The following is a 12,227-nucleotide window of genomic DNA, read 5'->3' as shown; positions in this document are numbered from 1 at the left end:
GGGGGGGGGGGTCGTAACGGGAGAGTTGAACCCCTTTGCAGAAAGAGCCAGCAGAAGGGGGTCAAAGTTCACAAAGACTCCCATCACGACTTCTACAAAATAAAAAGGAAGGAACAGAGGGGAAGGAAAAGAAGAGGACGCCAAACACAAAAATAAAAAAACAAGTTAAATAAAGAGATAGTACAAGAGAAGCTAAGTGACTCACAATTTCAGAAGTAAAATGCATGCTATAAAATTACAGCAAATCTGCTCTTGAGAAACTTAAGTTTTAAAGGTGAATAATTATAAGGGAAAAAAAGCAAAGACGCTAAAGTTTAACGTATTAATGTTTTCATGTGTATTTTTCTTATGTTTTAAATTTTTATTTATTTAGTATTATTTTATGTAATTGCTTTTGTGAGACAAACCAAACAATCTACATTGAACAAAACTGCTTTTTTAAATGGTTTGGTTGATTTCTTTATAAATATATAAATATATGTATGTATGTATTTTATTTTTAAAAACTCACACAGCCTTAGTCATTTCTTTGTTTCTTTTGATTTTTAATGTGTTGTTCAAATTGAAAATGAAATCTTTAAAAAGGTGCCAAAACCGAATGATCCTATACTTGGATGCATCAAGTCCTGATGAATAAAATACGAACCCTAGGGGGAACAAATCACCACGTTTCCTGCGTGTCTCTAACACACTTTACCTTACAACATCTTCTTGTTATCAGTACTAACACTTGTCTGTCTGTCACATCTGCAATGTTGTTTCCATTTCACAGACAGCAAAAAAACAACTAAATTGGGCTTGAAAGTATACTACTTGTCTGTATGGTAAGCAGAAGAATAGAGTCCTCCTAAAATCCACTTCATCACAGGAACACACACGTTTCAGTCTCAGACGGTTACATTTCGAGGATTTTAAGAGGCCCGAACAAGATGAGCGAATTCAGTGTCTCATCAGAAGAAATAAACTGAATTTTGACAATTCAATATGAATTCAATGTTCACTCACTTACTTTTTAAGAGTTTTCATCTTTTGGTTTTGTCCTTTAACTGTATTGCCTTTCAACTGTTATGTCATCGAAGTTTCACACCTAGATCAAGTGATGATAACTCCTCCACACACAACTCACTCCATTTGCTGATGAAGACCATGAGATGCGGTTAATAGCTCTGGAAAAATCAAGTAAGTTGATGTTAAGTTAAGAGTGTAATGTCTGTTCCCGAGGTCAGCCATGAACTCTGGCCCTCAAAATAGAATTCTGTGTGTGTGTGTGTGTGTGTATAATAAAAATGTGTTTTTTACTCTTATCCGGTGGGGCCATAAAAAACATATTGGTTAGTACGCGTGTGGACTTGTATTAATCCTGTCAAGGGGCCAAAAATGAGTTCATATAGTCATAATGTGGGAACTTGCCTCTTTATTTAAGGTTAAGACTTTTCAGTTATATTTGAGACTTTGTTAAGGTTAAAGTAAAGGTTAGGACTAGGGATGTCAATGCTGTGTCCTCCCAAGTAAAGTCATAGTTTGTGTGTGTGGGTGTGTTCTTGCGCTTCTGTCCAAGTGAGGACCAAAGAAAGGACAACACCACCACTTCTGCTAATAAAAAAACTAAAAAGTCGAGTTAAGTCTAGTTGAGCCCAACTATGCAGTTGAAAAGTTTCAAACTTTAAGGGCAAAAACATTTTTGCACAATAAGGACATTACAAACTGGTTCTCCCTTCTTTAAAGGGGCTATGTGTAACTTTCAGTTTGAGTTGATTCTAGCGGCCGCACACCTGCTGTCGTAAAGGTCTTTGCGGTGTTTGGTGGTTTTTTTTGCCCCCAACGTCTCCTTCCAGGCAGCGAGGCAATGGTTATGTTTAGGGTTAAGGTAAGGGTTAGCTGCATGGAAGTCGACGTTGGAGGCAGAAAACACCATTGAGCGTTCTTTTCTCTATGGTGCTGTGTTGCTCCCTGTTTACTACCAAGTTAGTGTTATGGAGAGGTCATATAGTTCATATGCTCAGCCAGAAAATAATTAATTTACAATAAGAGAATACGTTACAGATGCAGGTGCTGCATACGGTAACTTTGGGTGTCTTATGAGCTAAACCAGGTATCAGCGTCACAAGCCAAAGCATTAAGATATTGTTGTAGCAACCAACGTAGTATTAACTTATATAGCACATTTCATGAAAGCCAAGGACGCTTTACACAAGTACAGGGGGACAAAAAGAAAAGAGTAGGTCACAACAACAACAAACTAAAATGAATTAAATGTCCACACTAAATGGAAGAGGGATGTCATTTAATTTCATACAACCACATCCCGCATTGTAAAGTTATTTTATGAATGAAATAGACATATTACATACCTGAGGGGCAATTTGGGGATGATTTTGAATCATTTACAATCCCGTAATTGACTCCATCTGTTAAAGGTCCGACAAACTTTGGTTTTCACCCGTCGTCTTTCACGTTCCCTTTTAGTTGCTTTTGGTTAAATTTCCTTTTCTGTGAGGGTTCTGCCCCAGCACCAGCCATAACTACAGCAGATAACTCCTAAAATAACATTAAAATACAATTAGGCCTATTTAAAGAAATCTCCTGCTTAATTTTTCCTGGATGGACACAGTAACACAGGCTTTTCTGGTGTTCTGCCAAAATCTGTGACCCATCAGAATGTGTTATTGTAGCGTTGTCTACCTGCCGTAAATCATTCTGTGACTACGTGAAAAAAAAAAAAAAATCAAACCCGAGCAATGGCACTAATAAAAATTATGTAAAAATCCTGTTATTTTCACCGTTTCTCAGTGTCGTTTGCTTTACAGGTCATTTAAGATAATTTTCATAAAATGATCTTAGAGTTCTAAGAGTTCCAGAAACACTAAAAAGTTACATACACTCACTTTAAAGGAGTTCTTGAGAGTTAAAACTTATGGTTAGAATTAAGCTTAGGGTTTGTGTTGGAGTTAGGTTTGTCAGACGGTAGAACAATGTCTAAAAAATCCTCCCCTTTCAGAGGGCTTCCTTTCAGACTGAAGCTGTGTCTGATGATTTCCGTAACTGTCCACAATTTTCAATTCAACATCGAGTCTCACTTCATACAGCGACTCACTTCATCATGCTATTTGACACCAAACAAACATTTGGATGAATTTTTAGAATTGCATAGTTTTTTGGGCCAATGGGAATATTCAAAATCTTCCAGACTGATCTCACGAAATGGCGTATGTACGACACGGCAATTCGTAAGCCATTATTGGCGTGTTGTCAAGACACATGCTCGCTTTTTAGCGTGTTTATCAACGCCGTTTGGCCTTCATTGAGTTACATTAAGTTACGATGGCATGTGAATTTACGCCATACCGAGTTTTATGAAAGGGGCAAAAATCCGAACTTTCACCCAGGAGACCGGGGATCGTTTCCCACGTCACGGTTCCTAAACTCGCTTTCTTCTTTTACTTGCCAACCTCCGTTCTTTTCTTAAACCCAACCGGTTCTTTTTTTTCCTGAAGCCGTGGCTTTCTTCTCGCGATAACACGGCTGTGGTGTGCTGTGTCTGTGTACAGCGTAGACAACCCTAGATGACGATGTTTACAGTGAAAGAGTAATGGACGATGATATCGTCGTTGTCGTCGTCGGGGGGGAGAGCACTTTTACATAAATATTTTTTTCTACTACTATGGGCTAACAGTAAACATAGAAACAATCAGACATGCAATTAAATGCCATCTGTAAATAGACAGTTTTACATGGCTTTGCTGCCCCCTGCTGGTAGGAACAGTGAATTACAAGTTGACCTACTTCCTCCTACGACCTCAAGGCGTAAATTCAATCAGATGTCCGTGACTCGCGTAACGACAGTGCAGAGAAAAGTTTGCCTTTAAAAGAAAGACAGTGTTAACCTAATATACCATCATTACTGAGATTAAAATACATTCCTGGTTATATTCTTGGGGCGTGGCATTACGATGGCGGCTCTCCGTTGTGATGTCCGCCAGGCACAACCTTAATCTTCATACATGTTAACCTCTAGAGCCATGGATTTTGGTTTAAGGGAACAGACAAAACAGAGTTAAACAGATCAAAAATAATTAAAAGCCACCAGCAGATATTATATTTTATGCTAAATTACAGGCCCTTAAGAATGGAAAGACAAGTGCAAAATTGTTGGTTTTGGACCCCAGCCAGTCCCCCCAAAGCATATACATATGGACGCTTCCATACTTCCAGCTAAAAATACACTATTTAATTGATGTTATACCAAATTTAAGGATTTTAACTTAAACACAATCTGAGATTCGTATGGCAAGTATGACAATGTAAGATATGGTAAGTAAGACAAGCCAAGGTTGCAGCTGCTCCTTTAAAGTTAGGAGAAGTGAAAGCATTATGTCAGTAAGGGTCCTCACATGAATGACAGTACTAAATGTGTGTTTGCGTGTGTGCTCCTGTACTTCTATGTTAGTGAGATCTGAGTTGGCAAAGACATGGGATGAGGAAATGCTTTTAGAAAACTGCTTGTTTTAGTCTTGAAAATGGCCAATTTTTCCAGACACTGAATATTGACAAAAAATATTGGCTTTTGGCAACTTTGCTCTGAAATATATTGGCATCAGCCTTCATACAGCCATAAAAAAGAGCTGAGTGTTCAGACATAAAAACTATGTGTGCTCTGCTAAAACCACGGCCTGTGCCTGCTGTTGTAAAATGGTGATAACACGCTGTAATCGACCACAGGGAGTCCCAATCCAAAAATATCACCACTGGCCCTCAGATGCCTGCAAAAATATTGTTGACATGAGTGTATTTAAAGTTGATTAATAGAACTAGAAAACATCTTTAACGTAACTTTGTGCCAATTATACAATTTAAAGACAGAGTTTGAGGAATGTACAAATACTTTTTAATCTTGTTTTTTTTCAGTATAAAGCAGCTCAAACTGACAATCTATCAGTAAAAATGTAAAAGTTTTGACTCCTGCTGCACGGATACAGCTCTTTTACACACCAGTGAGCATATATTTACCCTCTCTTTTGACGTAAGAAGCTTCAGAAAAGACAGCATGTAAGACACAGCCAGTCATGGTATCTCTCTAGCCATCCCTGAGAAAGAAACACAGGTTTGCAAAAACACCACCAAGTTTACTCTACCGGCAGTTTCCCTGTAAAGGGAACATCCAACACCTTTCTACACCGCTGCCCTAAAAGCATTGCTTTGAGGGCCTAACATACTGCTGTGAGTGTGTATACGTGTGACGAAGGGCTCAAATATGCACATACACAGCAAATCTATTTGTGAGACAAAAGGGGTTCAATCTTCAGGAATGTGGTGTGTTTTATGTTGTGTTGAGTGCAGAGTGATGTCTAGAAAAAGACTACATAAGTAAAATAACAGGGATTCACAGCATGAGTGCAGTTCTGTATGATAGTATGCGTGCAGATTTATCAAATAAGAAAAAGCTTCCATTAGAAAAAGTGCTGAGATCCCGATTTGCCATTGTCTTAGTTCACTGACACAAGCTGCTCTACATAAATTTGACGGGAAAATATGTCAACGTAGCAGTCTAAATTAATAGGTCTTTTAATGTATAGCCATTTTTATTCAGAATTCATAAACAGAAGTCACTTTACAAGCCTGGATTACTTTAAAGGTAAGTGCGTTCATGTGTGCATGTGTGTGTGTGTGTGTGTGTGTGTGTGTGTGTGTGTTGGGGAGGAGGCTTATAGATACTGGCTTTCTTGTAAAGCAGCACCTGGCCACATGTGGATGCCACATTTTTTATATGTTTTAGGAATGAATAAGTCAGTACCTCCAGGATTTTGTGGCTTTTTGAGATTGTTGCAGCCTAAAATGCCTGATTTTGCAAAAAATGACGGTGATTGCGAGTCAAACCAAAGTCCCAGTGATTAGCTGAATTTGTGAGTAGTGGCACAAACGCAACATTGTGAAATCCTGGAGGGAGTGATCTCTCTCTCGCTCTCTCTCTCTTTGCCTTCTCTTCAGTATATCCTCCCCTCAAGTCTCTTTCTCATCTATCTTTTTTAACTTGTCATATATTTCGCTGTGGGTCTTTGAGACAGCAGGTAAACGTCTAAGAAATAATACACCACCTGTGCTATCACAGATTGGGAGGGCAAGGACAAGTTCAGCCCTTATTTCTAATTTGGGGAGTTGTTAACCTTTTAAATCAACAAAGGGGTTTCAGACTGACCTTTATTATGTGGGGTTTGCATGATAAACAATAAGGAAATAATCCAGATTGAGTATTGTTAAATTACTCTTTTCACTGGGATACAGGTTCAAGGACCACTGGTTCAGTGTGACAGCTGTTGTAATGGTGAAAAAATGGAAGTCACTAGAGTGCAAGTGACAAGTGACAAGTCCCTGCAGCTCCTGACAGGTTGATTCACTGTGCAGGTGTGGGATGAAGATACTTTCCCTTGTCCTCCTCCTCTGGCTCCTCGCAGAGCAGAGTTGGAGTCCAGAGAAAAGGAGACATGCCCTTGAAGAGTCAAAGCCTTTTTTCCTTTTTTCTTTTCTTTGGCAGGCTGACAGAGTTGGACACTGCTCAGTGATGTCAGGGAGGGTCAGGGCGAGAGCTCTACTAATGATATTATAGCGCTGGAGCTCTCAAAACTAATGACAGCTCCACCCCCAGCCGGAGAGGGGGCCTGTAATGCACAGAGGCCAGATTTCCATGCTGTGTTTGCTGGAGGGCACAAAGTGTCATTTATTGGAAATAGGACAAGAGGAAAGAGAGAGGGCAGGGGAAAAAACTCCCTTCTGGCCTTCTATTTTGTTTTTGTGTGGGGATGTTGAATTGTCCTTTCTTAACTTATGGACCTTGAAAGGCCTTGGTATTTGAATATTTATATAAATATTAGTGTCTTGAAAGTTTTTTTTTTAAATGGTCAGAGTCCCTTAAAGGATAACTTGATAGCTCGGTTTTGCTAGCATTTCTATCTTTTGTAAAATAAATGTACTCACCTGCTTACGTAATTACTGCTGACATCTGGGGACACAGATGTGATGAAACAAGAAGCACATTTTAAACCCATATTAAATTTGATTTATTTGGCAACTTGGGGCAGTAGAAACAACAACAACAACAACAACAGGTTGATGTGGTGAACTTGTCAGCAAACAGTTGCCAATTTAACAAAGCCCGGAGATAAGGAGCAACATTGTTTGTGTCCACCTAATGAATATAAGTCCAACATTCTCTCTCTCTCGCTCTCTTTTAGCTCCATTTTTGGTCCCTACCATCTCCTGCGGGATATATTGGCCTCTTTAGCTGCTAAATGCTTCCCTCTGTTCACCAACTTGTATCTATTTAAACTTGTATCTAAGACTGCAGTAAAGATGTACTAGGCCCACTACTGATGTTTGGCTTGGATTTGAAATTAAGGGGTTTAGATAAGCTGACTAAACTGTTTTTACAAAAACCTGTCTGCTTTTCTGACTGCTCATGTTGGATGCCAGGTCAGACTTTATAGTGCCGCCCATTGTCACCGTTTTCCCAGATGTCAGTGACTTTGGTAACCTCAAAATCATCAAAACCAACAGAAAGTAGAGGGCCCTCCGCCAACGCTATGCTCTAGCTCGCAATGTTAACAAAAGTGAAAACTAATTTGTGTATCCTCCGTGTGATTCAGATCTGCCCCAAAATGAAATGGGATCTTCCTTGGCCCATGCTACACCCTTCCACCAAGTTATTCTTTATTCCTGCTGACAGACAATTAAACTGAACCTCCTTGGCGAAGGTAATGATAACTAAAGCTTCTGATAGGGATACTTCACAGCTGTCTGGGCCTTCTGTCCATACATGGTTCAACGCTTCAAAAACTGAGGAGAATTCTTCTTTAAAACAGCAAATTAATGATTTCAACAACAACAAAAATACTACTTTTCAAGATCACAAAAAAGAGGCCCCCTGACTTGACTCTTGATTGAATCCAAAACATTCCCTTTTTAAGTCCTTAAATCTTTCCAAACAACTGAGAAGTTCTTACTCTTCAAGTGAGTGGGGGAGTTGTGAGATCTGCGGTTTGGTGTGCAATGACATGGGAGGAAGTAGCCTTCATCACCAGGAGCACTGTTCTTCCCCCGTGTGAGGGGAAGAGCCTGGTGTTGGGGTGGGGGTCACTAGAGGGGAGGTATTGGGGTGAGGAGGGGAGGCCTGAGAAAAACTGGCTGCGGTTGAATAGTCAAATTTTCTTAGGTAGGTCCCTAACGGAGTGAAATGGCCCGAACGTAGTTAAGTGGCTGCCATAACGAAAGCTGTTCGAATTCTCCAAGTGATAAGGAAAGGTGCTTCATTGCTTCCTTTGTTACCTCCTTTAGCATAAACTACACTGGACCATCCTTTACCAAAGGACAGAAGATAATGCCTCCTCGCAAGTTTAAAGCGACGCATCACCATTTCGCCGTTCATAATCAACATAAGGTGCGCAGTAATCCTGTGACACGTAACATATCTTACAGGCCTAATAACGACAATGTACTTTATGGCACTGTTTGAGTGGTTTAATAAACCGGTTAAAGCGGGAATTTGTCTTTCCTCTCCAATGCGTAACACGATTGTGAACATTGCTTTTAAATGATGCATTGTCGTCATCAGTGTTTTCTTCAAAGTATTACTGTAATGAGTGAGGCTGTTTTAAGTATTTGTAAATGTTTCCATGCACGCGGTAATTCACTGCAGTGGATATCGTGGGACATTAAAACAGCAAAACTAAAAAGTGTAGTTTTTAAGTTGACAGAGAAACCATTACTCAACTTTTAGCACACACATTGAGTTTCTGGCAGACTGTGAAATTACGTAACCTCAAACCGACAGAAGGACCCTTCTCTGACTTTACTGGACAACGTTCTGGGACAAAGGGAGCAGGCACCCATGGGAGCTGTGTGGGCGCGTCACCTGAAGCCCCTAAAGCCACCGCCAACTTTAAGTCACTGAGGAGGAGGCTCCAGCGTTCGACATTCACTCTGAATCCCAACTCTGGCAAAAAAATGCTAAAGTGGATTTTTATCAGTTGAATGTTTCTTTTTCCTGTGCGTGCAAACTGTACATCTGCATGTGCAAAACGTGTGTATGTGTCCCCTGTTTATGCTGACCAGAAAACATTTGCTGACTGCGCTCACCCAGGGTTATTTTTGGGTCATGCAGAGTTGAATGGCAACAGGGAGCTATAAGCACAGTCACACTCTGAGAAAGAAAAGAAGAAAAAAAAAAAATTCATTGGAGCAAACATAGTCTGACATGACACATTCACATCACCCCTCTGCTGATACAAGCAGTATGAAGCTTTACCATTTCCTGAATAAAAAAATATATGCACTAAAGAGTCTGAGCTATGTCACTGCTATTTTACAAATCATCTGAAGCTTTTAGATGCAGCTCTGAATGGAGAACAGTTTCAAAAAAAAAAAAAAAGAGATAAAGAGGAGGAACCAATGTAGGCTGCAGCACACAAAGTGCTCTGGGATGCATGAAGCGAATGGAGCGCCGTGCTCTGCCCTCTGGTGGTGTGATGGGAGACGGGGTGCAGGGCTGCCTCCGTCAGCTCAGGGAACGCTGTGTCCAGGAACGGGCCTGGAATACTGATGCCACAGTGCAGGGGTGCAGGAGCTGCAGTCTGGCAGGCCCAGGAGGAACACTCAGATTCACTGTCCTTTACATAGACACAGAGAGCTACTGCCTCCTTTGTGATCAAATAAAGCCCACGATATGGATGGGGCTCTTTAGATGCGTATTAATAATTTCCACCGTTTCACATCTGGATTTATGACTTGGCTGTGACAAATCCTCAGTTCTGGTATAAAAAAGCTTGAAATGTAAATATCTTCTTGTTTGGAGTGTAGCCAAAAAGAATTGTGTTCAACAATACAAGCCGTGAAACATGTTCTAGTGTTGAAGCCATTCATCTCTGTAACGGATAAATACATAGACGGAGCATCATCTCCAGCTCCTCCACCCTGCAGCAACCTGTGGTGCATTAAAATCCCCCCGTGCAAAAATAAAAGACTTCCACTGGGGCTACAAATATAGATCCTTTGTAGTTAGTGATTTAGAACCAGTTCTGCAGATAATGATTGATTTGGTTAACTGATTCATTATTTAGTCTGGAAATGTTCTGAAAACATTGACAAAAGCCAACCAAAACTCCCCAACGCCTGCGACAATAACAATAGCTTGTTTTGTACGACCAAAATGATAATCAATTTACACTGACACAAAACACATAAAGCAGCCCATCCTCCTATTTTAGGAGTTGGAACAAGCAAATGTTTAGTATTATTGCTTGATAATGTTAAGTATTCTCTATAACCTTGAATATGAATGACTCAAGTTTCAAGAATCAAAGTTTAAGTTTATTTATTAGGAGCACAACTCAGCCAATGGGCTTCAAACTACTGTTATCAGATTGACATTTGAACGTTGCTAAACCCTGATTGGTGCATGGAAGTGCACGACATCCCGTTTGTCTCACTGTCTTTAGTCAGGCATTCCCAGACCTTCCTCCACAGCGCTGCGGAGGAGGGTCTGTCTAGTCCACACAGCATTGTGGGATGACAGAAAAACGTGTTGTGGTTTATTGGCATTTCATTTCCCAATCACAACCTTCTTGGGCGGCACTAAGCGCCCAACAGAGCCACGGTGCCGCTGCAAAATATCCTTGAGAAGGAGGTTGCTTTGGTGGAACGTGTGCATGTGCGTCAATTTTGGTGGGGACGGTGGGGGACAAAGCTAATTTTGTACCCACTACTTTTTTCTAAATAACCTCTGGCTACATGCTTCTTTCCTTTTGGAGCTCCTGTCTCCAAGTCGGATGTCACGTCATGTCACAATGTCAACACGGCACATGGATACATCAACCAGAACATAGTGGCTCATATGTCTAATGCTGTTTGAAAAAGTAAGGCTTTGTTCTTCATAAAACGTGTCGGACATCGTCATACTTTTGTCTTATAAAACATGACGTCCGTGAAAGAGAAAAGAAAATTCCCCTCAATTTTATTTATTTAGCTGGAAATCACAACAGTTATCTCATTGCACTTTTCATAAAAGAGCAAGTCTAGACCGTACTCTTTGATGTTATTTACAGAAACCCAACAATTCCCAACCAGAGTCAGCACTAGGCGACAAAGGGAGGGAAAAACGTCTTCTTAAGAGGCAGAAACGTCGAGCAGAACCATGGCTCAGGGTGGGCGGTCATCAGCCTCAACCGGTTGGGGTGAGAGAAAGAGAGAGAGAGAGACAGAGAAATAGAAAGAGAAGAGACAGACAGACAAAGAGAGAGAGACATGGAGAATTGTAGCAGAGGGTGTCGAGCAGGAACGTGGAGGCAAAATGAATGCCCTTCTGAATGCTTCTCTGTCCCCAGCACATTTCAAACCAAAATGACGCCCATGAACATGTGTCCGTCCAAAGATTGTGTTAGTCGTGCAGCCCAAAACTCTGATTGGACAGATAGTCTAGCTAGCTGTCTGGATTTACCCATTAGAGATGTGAGGAGCAGTTAACCGCAGTCCTCATAAATCCACCAGAGTTTAAAATTCTAACACAAAGAAAGCGAAAGGTAACGGACTTCCAGGTGAATGGAGCTTAAACCGGTAAAATGTCCGGCAGCACCTGAGCTCTCCCGGGAATGGAGCGTCGTGGATATAGACTACACTGACTTTAAATCAGTGAGAAAGGCACACACGAGAATACAAAACACACAATAACTTCTTTTTTTGTATTGTGTGTTCATGAAGGGGCCCCCATCTTAGTAAGATGGCCATTAAGACAAGCAGTCAGGTAGTCAGCATTGGACCGGTAGTGGCCGGGCCTGTGGCCTCCATCGTGTGTAATAATGGTGCTAAGTTTGTGGTCGTCCCCTCCCACAGTCTGTCCTCCTGTCAGACACCGCGCTGCAGCCCCACCCGGGCACTTCTGACTCTGGGCCAGCCGGCGGACCACGATGCCAGGACACACACCAACACACAGATGCACACACCTATTTACACGTACAAGCAACTGCACACACTCACATAAATCAAATAATTGGCCCTTCTCTCTGCTGTCCCAGCATGCATCCTGGTAACCTGGCTGCTGTCCCACTAGCAACAGCTGCTACCTCAGGACTGGACCGGTGGATCCACTGCAGGATCTCACACACGCTGCACCATACAGTGTTTTTTTATGGGCATCGCAATATTAACTGGCACAACATACACATTACAAAAGGATGCAACTTATA

Source organism: Etheostoma cragini, chromosome 15 (assembly GCF_013103735.1).
Source record: "Etheostoma cragini isolate CJK2018 chromosome 15, CSU_Ecrag_1.0, whole genome shotgun sequence".
Lineage (NCBI taxonomy): Eukaryota > Metazoa > Chordata > Actinopteri > Perciformes > Percidae > Etheostoma > Etheostoma cragini.
The sequence above is the reverse complement of the archived record's forward strand: the minus strand, read 5'-3'. Positions refer to the sequence as shown.